This window comes from Anastrepha obliqua, chromosome 6, assembly GCF_027943255.1.
Source record: "Anastrepha obliqua isolate idAnaObli1 chromosome 6, idAnaObli1_1.0, whole genome shotgun sequence".
NCBI lineage: Eukaryota > Metazoa > Arthropoda > Insecta > Diptera > Tephritidae > Anastrepha > Anastrepha obliqua.
This window is the reverse complement of record NC_072897.1, coordinates 13,565,206-13,576,861: the sequence shown is the minus strand read 5'-3', so window position 1 is coordinate 13,576,861 and position 11,656 is coordinate 13,565,206. Positions and strand designations below refer to the sequence as shown.

Sequence of the window (11,656 nt, the reverse complement as noted above, 5' to 3'; positions counted from 1 at the left end):
TCTTTTATGTCTAATATACACCGCAGAAGTGCCAACTCCGACAACACATAATGCAATGATAGCAACGTTCGTATATGATACTGTATTAATGAATCAAACAATGATGAAAAACTGGTGCCCTCGCACTTCAAAATTCTTATTCCTATCTGGAAATAGGGAATTCGCTCATACAGCGAACCAAATCCAAAAAATTTCGAAATGTAACAAATGCTGGTTGGTTTATTTCCAATGAAGTCATACATCGCTGTTAGTTCTGCCTTCTCCAAACTGGATAAGGAGGCAAAGCGAATGGGTCTGGTGGTGAATGAGGACAAAACGAAGTACCTCCTGTCGTCAAACAAACAGCCGGCGCACTCGCGTATCGGCACCCACGTCACTGTTGATAGTTATAATTTCGAGGTTGTAAACGTCTTCGTTTATTTAGGAATCAGCATTAACACCGATAACAATGTCAGCCTTGAAATCCAACGCAGAATCTCTCTTGCCAACAAGTGCTACTTTGGACTAAGTAGGCAACTGAGCAGTAAAGTCCTCTCTCGACGAACCAAACTAACACTCTACAAGACTCTCATCATGCCCGTATTAACGTATGGCGCAGAAGCTTGGACGATGACAACATCCGATGAAGAGACGCTTGGAGTGTTCGGGAGAAAGATTTTGCGTAAGATTTTTGGACCTTTGCACGTTGGCAACAGCAAACATCGCAGGCGATGGAACGATGAGCTGTATGAGCTTTACGGCGACATAGACAGAGCGCAGCGAATAAAGATCCATCGGCTACGTTGGCTGGGTCATGTCGTCCGAATGGATACAAACGCTCCGGCTTTGAAAGTATTCGATGCGGTACCAGCTGCTGGTAGCAGAGGAAGAGGAAGACCTCCTCTGCGTTGGAAAGATCAGGTGGAGAAAGACTTGACTTTTCTTGGTGTGTCCAATTGGCGCCGGTTAACACGAGAAAGAAACGACTGGCGCGCTTTGTTAAACTCGACCAAAATCGCGTAAGCGGTTATCGCGCCAATTAAGAAGAATAAACCCACTCCTTTATTTTTTATACTAGTGTAACCTAGAAACGACAACTGCGCATCTGTTCAATTGTGTGCGTGGCTACGGTCGTATACCTGCTTTGTGTGAGAATTCCCCCTAAAGGAACTATTGTAGTCTTGAGCGTCATTTCGTAGTGAAAACACGTGTTTATTCTAACCTTTTTTATGTTGCTTTAATTTTTATTATAAAAATGTCAAAAATTGTTTTATTTGAGCTAAACTTTTAACTGAAAGTGCAGCTGTTACTGTCGAACGTGGTATGACGACATTAATCAATGCAAGTATCGGAATATCTTAAAAAACAAAAATCTGTGACACTACACAATACTTGCGTAAAAATTATACTCGAAAATCTTCTAGTGCGCCAGCTAAGAAAAGGCAACCTGAAGAACAAGAAGTTAATGCACCGGAAGTAATCCCTCCTCGTACTAGATCACGTGTATCCGATTTTTGTTTTAAAAAATCTGGAAACGAACGAAGAGCGCGTTCAGTATGTACGTCGACATTAGGGACCCAGAGTTACTGTCGTATGTGATGGATATAATGATTGCACGACGAATATTAAAGCAGCAGAACAACGTCGTCGAACTCTAGCAGCATCTTCATCTTCCGATATTTTGTTTGATGAACTTATGACAGTTCCTCCCAGGCAACAAAAATTTCTTGGGAATACTTACAACAAGTCTCGGTTTATTTCAATGCTGAAAGAAAAGTTTACTGCTGAAAATAGTTATATCAATTAAACAAGCTAATAATGACGCTGACGTATTGATTATTGAAACAGCAATAGTGCAATTTAGTACAATTTTCTTCTTAAAACCAGGTAAAGTTCAAAGTCAGTCGGAAATAGATTCATCTTTTGGATGTGTCAAACTTTTATAAAGTTTAAAGTCACGTATTATTTTTACGCGCAATAACTGGCTGTGGCACAACATCTGTTCTAGTTCAATGTGCTGAAGTTTTCAAAAAAGTTGATTCAATTCGACAAGAAGTAATCACCAGCGGAATTTGTTTCTTCTCTGTATGTGCGGAGCGCCTAATAAAGCTACTTGCTTAGATAAATATCGATATGCATGTTATGTTAAGAATACTGGAAATAAAAAACAAGTGCAATTAACTTGTCTTCCTTCAACATCTGTCGCTGTTCATCAACATCTTTTCCGGATGTATCACCAAGATGAAGTATGGTTTGGTAATCAGCTAGACCCAACAGATTGGGGTTGGAGGTTGGTCGATGATACATTAGAACCGATTCAGACTTTACTGCCACCTGCACCAGAGAAAATACTAAACACGATTTTTTGCAACTGTAAGAAAAAATGCAGTGCCAAATGTCGTTGCAAAAAAGTGGGTCTATATTGTTCTCTGGCGTGCACAAATAGTCAAGGCCAATCGTGTTCTAATGTTGAATCAGCAACAGCAGAAGATGCTTTCGGCTCCGACGAATGGGCATGCGATACTTCGTTATTGACGCAATTTACTTGCAGACAGGATGAAGAAGAAGAAGAAAAAGAAGAAGAAGAAAAAGAAGATCAAGAAGAAGAGGAAGAAGACTGTACCATATATGACTGTAACCCGGAATAATTAATTTTTTATCTACGATTTTCTAATTTTAATTCCGTTTTAAATCCGGAAAATCCATTTTTTACTTCCGTTTTTTTATTTTAATCACAACAGACCCGTGGAATAGGCCTACTGGGGAAATCACGTAAAAAAAAAACGCGCTAAGTACACTTCTTTCGAGGGGGCGTGGAAATGTGTGCATATTATGACACGTGCAACTCTTTACTTCATTATATCTTAGGAACGGTGGTATTTGGTGAAACATCATTGATATTATTTTGTAGATAATTTTATGGGCTACAATTTTTGTTTGAGTTAATTTTGCAATACAACTGACCGTTTTCGAGAAATTCACCAAAAACCCATTTTTTAACCTTTGACCTCGAGTCAATTTTTTCCCCCCGGCCGGATCGATTTGGAGCTTTATAATTTTTTTTTTACATATGTTTTGAACAATTTCGTCCATTTTCGGCTTGCTATGAATTTTAGTAGCTTCGAATGTCTAAATTGACCGGACTATCTATAGGATTCAAGTTTGGCTTTCCGCACTTTTTTCTTATATTCTCTTTGTGTCGATGATTGGTCTAGTTCTCTTCTCCTTGGGTTTTTAAAGCCTTATTAAGAAGTTTTCTGGACCGTACACAAAGCTTCGACAGCTCAGCGTTCCACCAAGGAACCGCTTTCCCTTTTCTACTTTGCCTGAGTGAGCACAATTGCTCAAAGCAATTGATTTAAGTATCTTCTCATTTCTCAGTAGCATCTTCAATCATTTCTACTGGTTTGAGTTTTTTCAGGTTTGGTAATCGCTCTGTTTCAAGTTCACCATACCTGTTCCAGTCCACATTTCGAGGACTCCTACCGGAAGGTATTGATATTGTATCAATTTTCAGCCGGAATTCGAGAAGATGATGATCAGAAAGAGAGTCCTCTTTCAAAACTCGTCATCGGTTGACTCGATTTTCAACTGACTTAATGGTATCTGTTAAATCAATCACCTATGGTCTCCTTTTGGTCACAAAATTGGTCACAAAAGTTGGTTTGTTAGCAGTGTTTTGAATGACCAAATCAGATGATAAGATAAAATCTAGTAACTTGAGACCTCTGGGTTGCATTTGCTGCTTCCCCATACAATGTTCTGTGAATTTACATCACAGCTCACTATTAGCCCCAGATTATTATATTCTGCATACTTAACTACATCTCTGAGCTCCCTTGATGGAGGTGGCTGTAAAGAGTCGTAGGATAGGTAGACCGAAATTATGAAAGTTTCGACACTATTCCCACTTTTCCCGTACTTTATATTTCCAACTACGATATCTCTGCTTGCGGTCTCATACTCCCTTCGAAATGAAGTATTTGTTCCCAAGATATATCACCGAGACCGCAAATACGCATGGTTCTTGTATTAGTATTATGTGTGGGTTTGTTTGCAGTTTTGCATGCCTACGGCACAGGAGAAACGTAGACGCTTTGCTATATTTAAGATTTATCTACATAAATATTACTTCAGACATGAGAGTAAGTATATTTACGCTTTGTCCCCCATCTTATCCTTGATACGAAAATGGATTCACCCTAGATATAGATGAGGACGGCAGCCGTACTTCGACTTCAGCACCTTGAAAGACCCAAGATCGACACCAAGCGGATTTCTGCTTAGTTCACGAGAGAGTCTCGTGTCAAGATCTTTGCTTTGAACACTGATGCGTGTGAGGAGTTCTGCTGAACTACAGGAAGGAGCCGGAATCCAGACTCTCGCTCGTACCAGTCTTTCGATGCTATTCTCAATAAGAATGTACTTGCTGTTTTCGTAGGCTGGAATTTTTGCTATCTCTTTTTCCAGTCATTTTCGGGAAAGCGTTGGAATAGTGAACCTTTACGATGCTGTTCACCATGCTTTTACCCTCGAAAGTCGGAGCGTCTTTCGACTGACCGATAGCTTTCCAAAGATAGCTGTCGCGATACTCTTGTTGCCCTTGTTGCTTTGCTGCCATTCTCGCGAATGATTCGCCAGACGTTGATAGAAGTGTTTTTTTTTTTTTGTTTTGTTTTTTTTTTTTTTTTATCCGAAGGGGGAATCTTACATAGATACCGTCAGTACAGACGGCATACACGATTCATACTGATCGCTAAGGGTGCACCTCATTCAGGACTACGCACAGTCAGTATTACTACTAAGCTGGACTTGCGAAACAGTACACCTACGTACGAAACTCCGACCTCTGTAGCTTTCGTTTGCCCTGCGGTACCGCCGTTTAAGCATTGCATCGCAGGGCCAAGCTAGCCATTATGGCTCTTCATTTATATCTATCTTTCCGTGCGCCCTTCATTACTCCTTTGTCTTCTTTCTTTACTGCGTTCCCATTCCTTTTTCCGCAGTTCCTGTAGCGCATTTGCGGACCATTCTTTCATCTTGGCCCACACCAACTTCGACTGCAGCATGTGATCTACAATGTTGCCCGGGGTTATTTTTTCTTTTATGATTTCTTCAATGCACATTCTTTCAGATGCGTATCTCGGGCAGGAGAAGAACACATGTTCCACATGTTATGTCTGGTGGCATGATAACCGATATGGCACATACTGCTTCAAACGACACTGTCCTGAAAGCACAGGCAACTCTAAGGGAAATAAGTCTAAAAACTATTTCTGCCTTTTTCGCATATGTTTTCTGTATCAGGGCTTTACCCTATATGGGTGCTGCATACATGAGTGTAGACTGGGTAACTTTAGCCAGGAGCGCTCTTCTACTCTGAGTAAGACCACCGATGTTGGCCATGATTCTTGACAGTGCCGCCGTCACCATGGCTGCCTTTCCGCATGTTTTTTTAATGTGCTCCCTGAAGCTTAGTCGAGCATCGATCATTACACCCAAATATCGTAGTGCCGCCTGTGTTGTGACGTTAAGCCCATCAATGTTTAGTGTGGTCGTTTCTAACTTTTTTCTATTCGTAATGAGGACTGCTTCTGTTTTTTGCCCTGCTAGCTGGAGTTTAGCCGCCGTTAGCCATTGTTTGACCTTTTTTGTTGCCTCGCTGCAGATACTCTGAATCTGAGGGATTGTTTTGGCGACTATGGTCAACGCAATGTTGTCTGCGTGTCCTATTATTTGCACTTCCCTCGGCATTGGGAGTTGCAGTACCCCATCATATAATGCATTCCATAGTATTGGGCCCAGTACAGAACCCTGCGGTACTCCGCCCGTCACTGCATATCTCTTGGGACCTTCATCTGTGTTGTACAGAAGTACTCTTTCCGACAGATAACTGTTTATAACCCGTACTAAGTATGCTGACGTTTTTTTCTCTTCAAGAGCCTTTATAATATGGGGCCAGTATGCCGAGTTGAAGGCGTTCTTGACATCCAGGGTAACAACTGCACAGTATTCTTTATCACCATGCATCCACCTGTCACCCTCAATAGCCTTGCTTGCAATGTTTGTCACCCTCCTGACGGCATCGATGGTTGAACGACCTTTTCGGAAACCAAACTGATGTTCGGATAGTTCAGCCGGCGCTTTCTCCAGGTGCTGTTCCAGGCGCGTGCAGATTAGTTTCTCCAAGATTTTAGCCATAGTATCTATCATGCAGAGTGGCCGATAAGAACTTGGGTCACCCGCTGGCTTACTTGGTTTCTGAAGTAGGACCAGTTGTTGCTTCTTCCATACTTTCGGAAACGTGCCTTCATTTATACACTTGGTGAAGTGTTCTGCAAATGGCTTTGCGTTGCACCTGATAGCAATCTTCAGCGCCTTGTTCGGAATGCCGTCATGTCCTGGAGCCTTAGCATTGCCGAAACTTTCCGTTGCCAAAATCACCTCTGCTTCACTGATTGTGACACTATTTTCTGCTGCGTGGAACTGGGTCTGGCTTGGTTGCATGTCTTGCTTTGGAAAGAGTGTCTGTACAATCTTTTCTAAAAGAATTGGGCAAGTTGGCGCCTGTCCTCTACCTGTAGTGTTCTGCCAACCCATAGCTCCTTTGGGAAAGGCGCCTTGCTTTTTTGCATTCGCTTCTTAGGGTGCTAATCTCCTCGTTCCACCAGTATACAGGCTTTCTGGGAGCGCTCTGTATTTTCCTGCACATAGCGGCATCGCAAACTCTGCTAACATATTTTACTAGCAGCTCCGCTTGTAGTTCCACATCGTTGGTGCTAGTTGGGTTCTTTTCTAGCATGATTTGGAACATTTCTTCATCAAGCGTCTCCACCCTCCAACCCTTATTCTGTTTTTTCTGTACGGTTTCTTTTCCATGCGAAAAGTCCACCGTAATGGCAAGGTGGTCACTGCCTGTGTAAAAATCACTCACTTTCCAGCTTGCTGATCGTACTAGAGCCCTGCTGGCGTAAGTGATGTCGATTATTGATGCACGACCATTCACTTCGAAGGTGTTTTTTCCCCCAGTGTTTAGCAGAACCGCATCAAGCAGTGAGAATGCCTTAATCAAGGCATCTCCCCTTTTATTGGTATATCTGCTACCCCGTATACCCTTTGTTTAAGGAGCTCTTGTGCAGCCTCGCAATGGTTTAGATTGATCTGCTCAATCCTCATTTTTTCGTTTCGATATACGCCGCTTGATACAGGGGACATTTTTTGCTTCCAATCTGATGACTTGTATCTTCTCGTTGATGGAAGTGTGTCATTCGACATTTGAGGATGCACGCATTTCCGACTTCCGTTTCTCTTCCCGGTCGTTGGTACAGACCCCGTCTCGTTTCCAGAAGAGTGCTACGTTACAGAGAAATCCTCTGTTCTGCCGCGCTTTCCCGTTTCCATCACTGGTGTCGAAGTTGACGGAACTTGAGTACTTGCCTTAGCTAATGCTTCGGCTTTCTTCGCCTTCTGTTTTCTTCGTTACATCTGCCTTGCGGATAGACCAGCACCTGTGTTCCAATCTTCAATAACTTCAGTCTTTTTACCGGCACTTACCTGATTCGCACCAGGTTTGACCGTTGTCAAAGACTAACTCGGTACCAGAGATCCATCTGAGTCTACTGAGAGATTGTCCGCCATCCCCACATCCTCCACAACTTGTTCAGTTGCTTCGGGTCGTTTTTACGACGGTGTATCGCGCACTCCCCCACGGCTCTCCATTGACATAGCCTATGTGCCATTTTTCACCACTAGTACTGCGCTTCCTCCGGACCCCTGGGTGTCAGTTCCAGTTGTAAAGGTATGTGAGGTTCGGGTCTGCACATCCGATGCCCGAGCCGGCGATTGCTCGACGGGAAGATTTCCCAAAAGTGGGTTACATCGTGAAGAAAAATATATCGTTAGCCTCCACATTGTACGAAAGAAATGCATTTTATACCTGCTGCCAGGTTTTCGGTACAGTAATCTCCGCATAGTACTTAGGTAGCCACCAATTCCGCCGTTTCGCGGATGGGTGGATACCCAATTCCTATATGGAGCTGCCATCTTAGTTCGTGGTAAGTTAATCTCCATAACATGGGGTTAAATCACCGGTTAAGCCTCATCCCCGCGGCAAGAGACCGACACGATAAGGTGTATACATAAGTGTGAATATACAAAGATTCCGGCACTTACCACGGCAAAAATTGATGGTTCGTCAAATAGTTTTACCTTCTTAAAGAAAAAAAAATGTTTATGGGCAGCTCAGGCCCGCAAGGGAAGATGTGGTGGGGCTCGTTTCATGAATGATCGAGCCCTGCCTTCAGAAATATGCGCTTGCGTTTATGAATAAAATAGTTTTGTTGTATTAAAGAACATTTTAGACTACTGCTTCTGCGCCTTTGAAGTTATTTTGTTTCTGTAAATACAATATTTGGAATATCTACTGGGGGATGCCAAATTTCATTAAGTATATAATAACACACAAATCTGTATGTAAATCTTTGATCTCTTGATATAAATAAGAGATCTTCTAACTCCTAGTGGGAGCATAGAACGTTTAATGGTAATGTATGGTAGGTATACAATTATCTACTTTCTTGCGACATAAATATTTAAATAAAATATTTTATATTAAAATCTTACAAAAATCAAAAATATGCAAATCAAATTTTGTCATAAAATCAAATATGATACATTAGTGCGCACATACAATTATATGCATAAATATATGTACATATGTGCATACGTTTAACGTACGCTTGCTCAGTTCTTAGACAGTGCTTTGTGAAAACATAAACATTAAGCCCGTAACAATTTAGTTTCTTCATTTAACTGCGTTTGTCGAGGATAAAAGTTATTTCAAGGAGCATACCTGTACATACTTGTGTGCATACACATGTATGTATGAATATGTATTGATAGCATCGATTGCTATTAGGATGTGAAATATGTTATATTTATTTCATATACATGTGTGGCATATAAATATTTAGATAAAAAATGTGCGAAATTCAGAAAGAACGTAGGTTCGAATCTTGAAACATGAAAATGAAGAAACGTTTTCTTCTAATAGGGTTCGCCCCTTGGCAGGCAATGGCAAACCTAGGAGAGTATTTCTGCCATGAAAAAGCTCCTCTCCTGTTATTATTATTATTATTTTGAAGTGAAAACTTCTTTAGAATCGTTGGGAGTGATTTGAGGAAAAGTGAAACGAAAAAGCGACCCTCTTGGCTACGAAGCGTTATATTATATGTTGATATAAACGTAGCGACGAACTAAATAAAAATAACTTTTATTTTTTCTTGTGATTCGAACCAAGGATTTTGGATCGGAAGCTCACATTGCTAGTCGCTCGGCTACCGCGCCATGCTGTCGTCGCTGGCCTGAAAGTTATTTAGTTACGAAGCGTTATATTATATGTTGATATAAATATTATATGTTGATATAAATAATTTTTGTGAGCGTGTAATTCTCAAAAGGTTTATTAGAAAATCTATTGGCTAGGCAGTGTGGTATCTGTTCTTATCAGCTTAACATCTGATAGATCCTCCATCGGAGGACAACAAATGTTAAACTGATTTTTGGAAATGGGCGGAGTGTTTTAGAGACTTGCTCTCCACCTCTGCCACGGGTTGGCCCGGTATTGCAGTACCGCCGGGATTTCGGCCTTGAATAAATACAAGAAGAAATATACTAATACATTTAGCTTTGGTGGGAAGAGGCATAAATTTTTATATGAATACAAGTAGACGAAAATGGAATTTTTTTTTTTTTTTTGAAATTTGCATTGTAGGACATTTCTGATTATTTAATATATTGAAAACAGTTTTTTGGTTTAGATACTGAAAGTCAGTTTAAGTGAATCGGTATAAATATTTCGTACATTAATTTTTGTGAGCGTGTAATTCTCAAAAGGTTTATTAGAAAATCTATTGACTAGGTAGTGTGGTATCTGTTTTTATCAGCTTAACATCTGATAGATCCTCCATCGGAGGACAACAAATGTTAAACTGATTTTTGGAAATGGGCGGAGTGTTTTAGGGGCTTGCTCTCCACCTCTGCCACGGGTTGGCGCGGTATTGCAGTACCGCTGGGATTTCGGCCTTGAATAAATACAAGAAGAAATATATTAATACATTTAGCTTTGGTGGGAAGAGACATAAATTTTTATATGAATACAAGTAGACGAAAATGGAATTTTTTTTTTTTTAATTTGCATTGCAGGACATTTCTGATTATTTATTGAAAACAGTTTTTTTTTATTAAAATTGATTATAGAAGAAAATTGAATTTTTTCCAAGGTGAATTCATACACTAAGCTAAGTAAAACGTTTCGTAATTCAATTTTATGTTGACATCCAAATGTACACGGCGGAAGAAAAAAATAACAAATCAGCTGTGTTATTGCTACCACCTCCAAAAGATTCGCCTTGATTTTTCATATAAAAATTATAAATATCATCACTTGTGACAACTGTACCCAGTCGGTCGACAGTGTGTGAATCATCTTTAAATTCTGCAAGAATACCCTAACCTGCGCAGCGCACAGTAAAATCGACACAAAGCTGAGCGCAGAGCACAATCGTACAAGCACACTAACGTACATACATACATATATACGCTCGAATACATTTTCTTACTGTGCTCAGCCAAGGCTGGTAGTCATGCACTGTGGCGATATGAACGCACAAATGCACATACACAGGCACGAACATGAATCAAACAGCTCGCCGTGTTTAAGTGAATCGGTATAAATATTTCGTACATTAATTTTTGTGAGCGTGTAATTCTCAAAAGGTTTATTAGAAAATGTAATGACAAGGTAGTTTGTTGGTTGTGTATGGTTATCGTTTCTCGGCCTTATGGCTAAGATCAAAGTGATCAAATGGGCGGAGTGTCTTAGGAGCTTGCTCCACCTCTGCCACGGATTGGCCCGGTATTGCAGTACCGCCGGGATTTCGGCCTTGAATAAATACAAGAAGAAATATAAAAATACATTTAGCTTTGGTGGGAAGAGACATAAATTTTTATATGAATACAAGTAGACGAAAATGGAAGAAATTTGTAAGTCTGTTTCTTCGGTCCGTTTGGGTATTTTTTTTGACAACATCGAAACCAAAGCATTTGTATCATATTTTATCTATCATAAGCCACTCGTACATTTGTTGAAATTGAAAACATTGAGGATGAATAATGATAAAATGAAGAAAATAAAATATGAACTTTATAGCAATATTATAATGAACCTATAATTATCCCGCTCCTAATGCTGCTTTCGTCTTATTCTCTCTCAGTTTGTTTTACGGAAGGTTTCACTTCTATCGAGTCTAACCGTTAGACTGGTATTTTTTTTTTTTTTGTTGAGGGGGCACAAAGCATTGAAAGCCGAAAAGTGTGGGATTTGCCTTTCGGTTCACCCGAAATTTGCGCTGTGTTGTTCAGCGACGTCGACCGTCAAGTATCACTTGACGGGAAGGGGGGCTGCTTATTGCTTCTTCATGAAGATCTGAGCTGTTGTTCAGCGCGACGCAGTTTAGAGATTATTATTTTTGCCATATTACTAGAGGGGACCAGTGATCTTCTGACTCTATCATAATATCTGCTATCGGCCGTAATTGGCTTCCCCACCCGAGTGCTTAATTCCTCCCTTTCGAACGCAAATCGCGGACAGACAAACAAAACTATTTTTTCCAAATGT

At 40.6% G+C, this 11,656-nt stretch overlaps 2 non-coding genes and 1 pseudogene across 2 annotated transcripts; all 3 read left to right on the top strand.

The window, feature by feature from the left end:
- The first annotated feature begins 9,438 nt into the window (after positions 1 to 9,438).
- LOC129251123 (U2 spliceosomal RNA) lies at positions 9,439 to 9,634 on the top strand. The gene has a single exon (XR_008582926.1). It is a non-coding gene; the product is annotated as a U2 spliceosomal RNA (small nuclear RNA).
- Positions 9,635 to 9,874: 240 nt separating this feature from the next.
- Positions 9,875 to 10,070, top strand: LOC129250907 (U2 spliceosomal RNA). Its single transcript, XR_008582843.1, has one exon. It is a non-coding gene; the product is annotated as a U2 spliceosomal RNA (small nuclear RNA).
- Positions 10,071 to 10,804: 734 nt separating this feature from the next.
- LOC129251033 (U2 spliceosomal RNA) lies at positions 10,805 to 10,930 on the top strand (annotated as a pseudogene).
- The last annotated feature ends 726 nt before the right edge of the window (positions 10,931 to 11,656 follow it).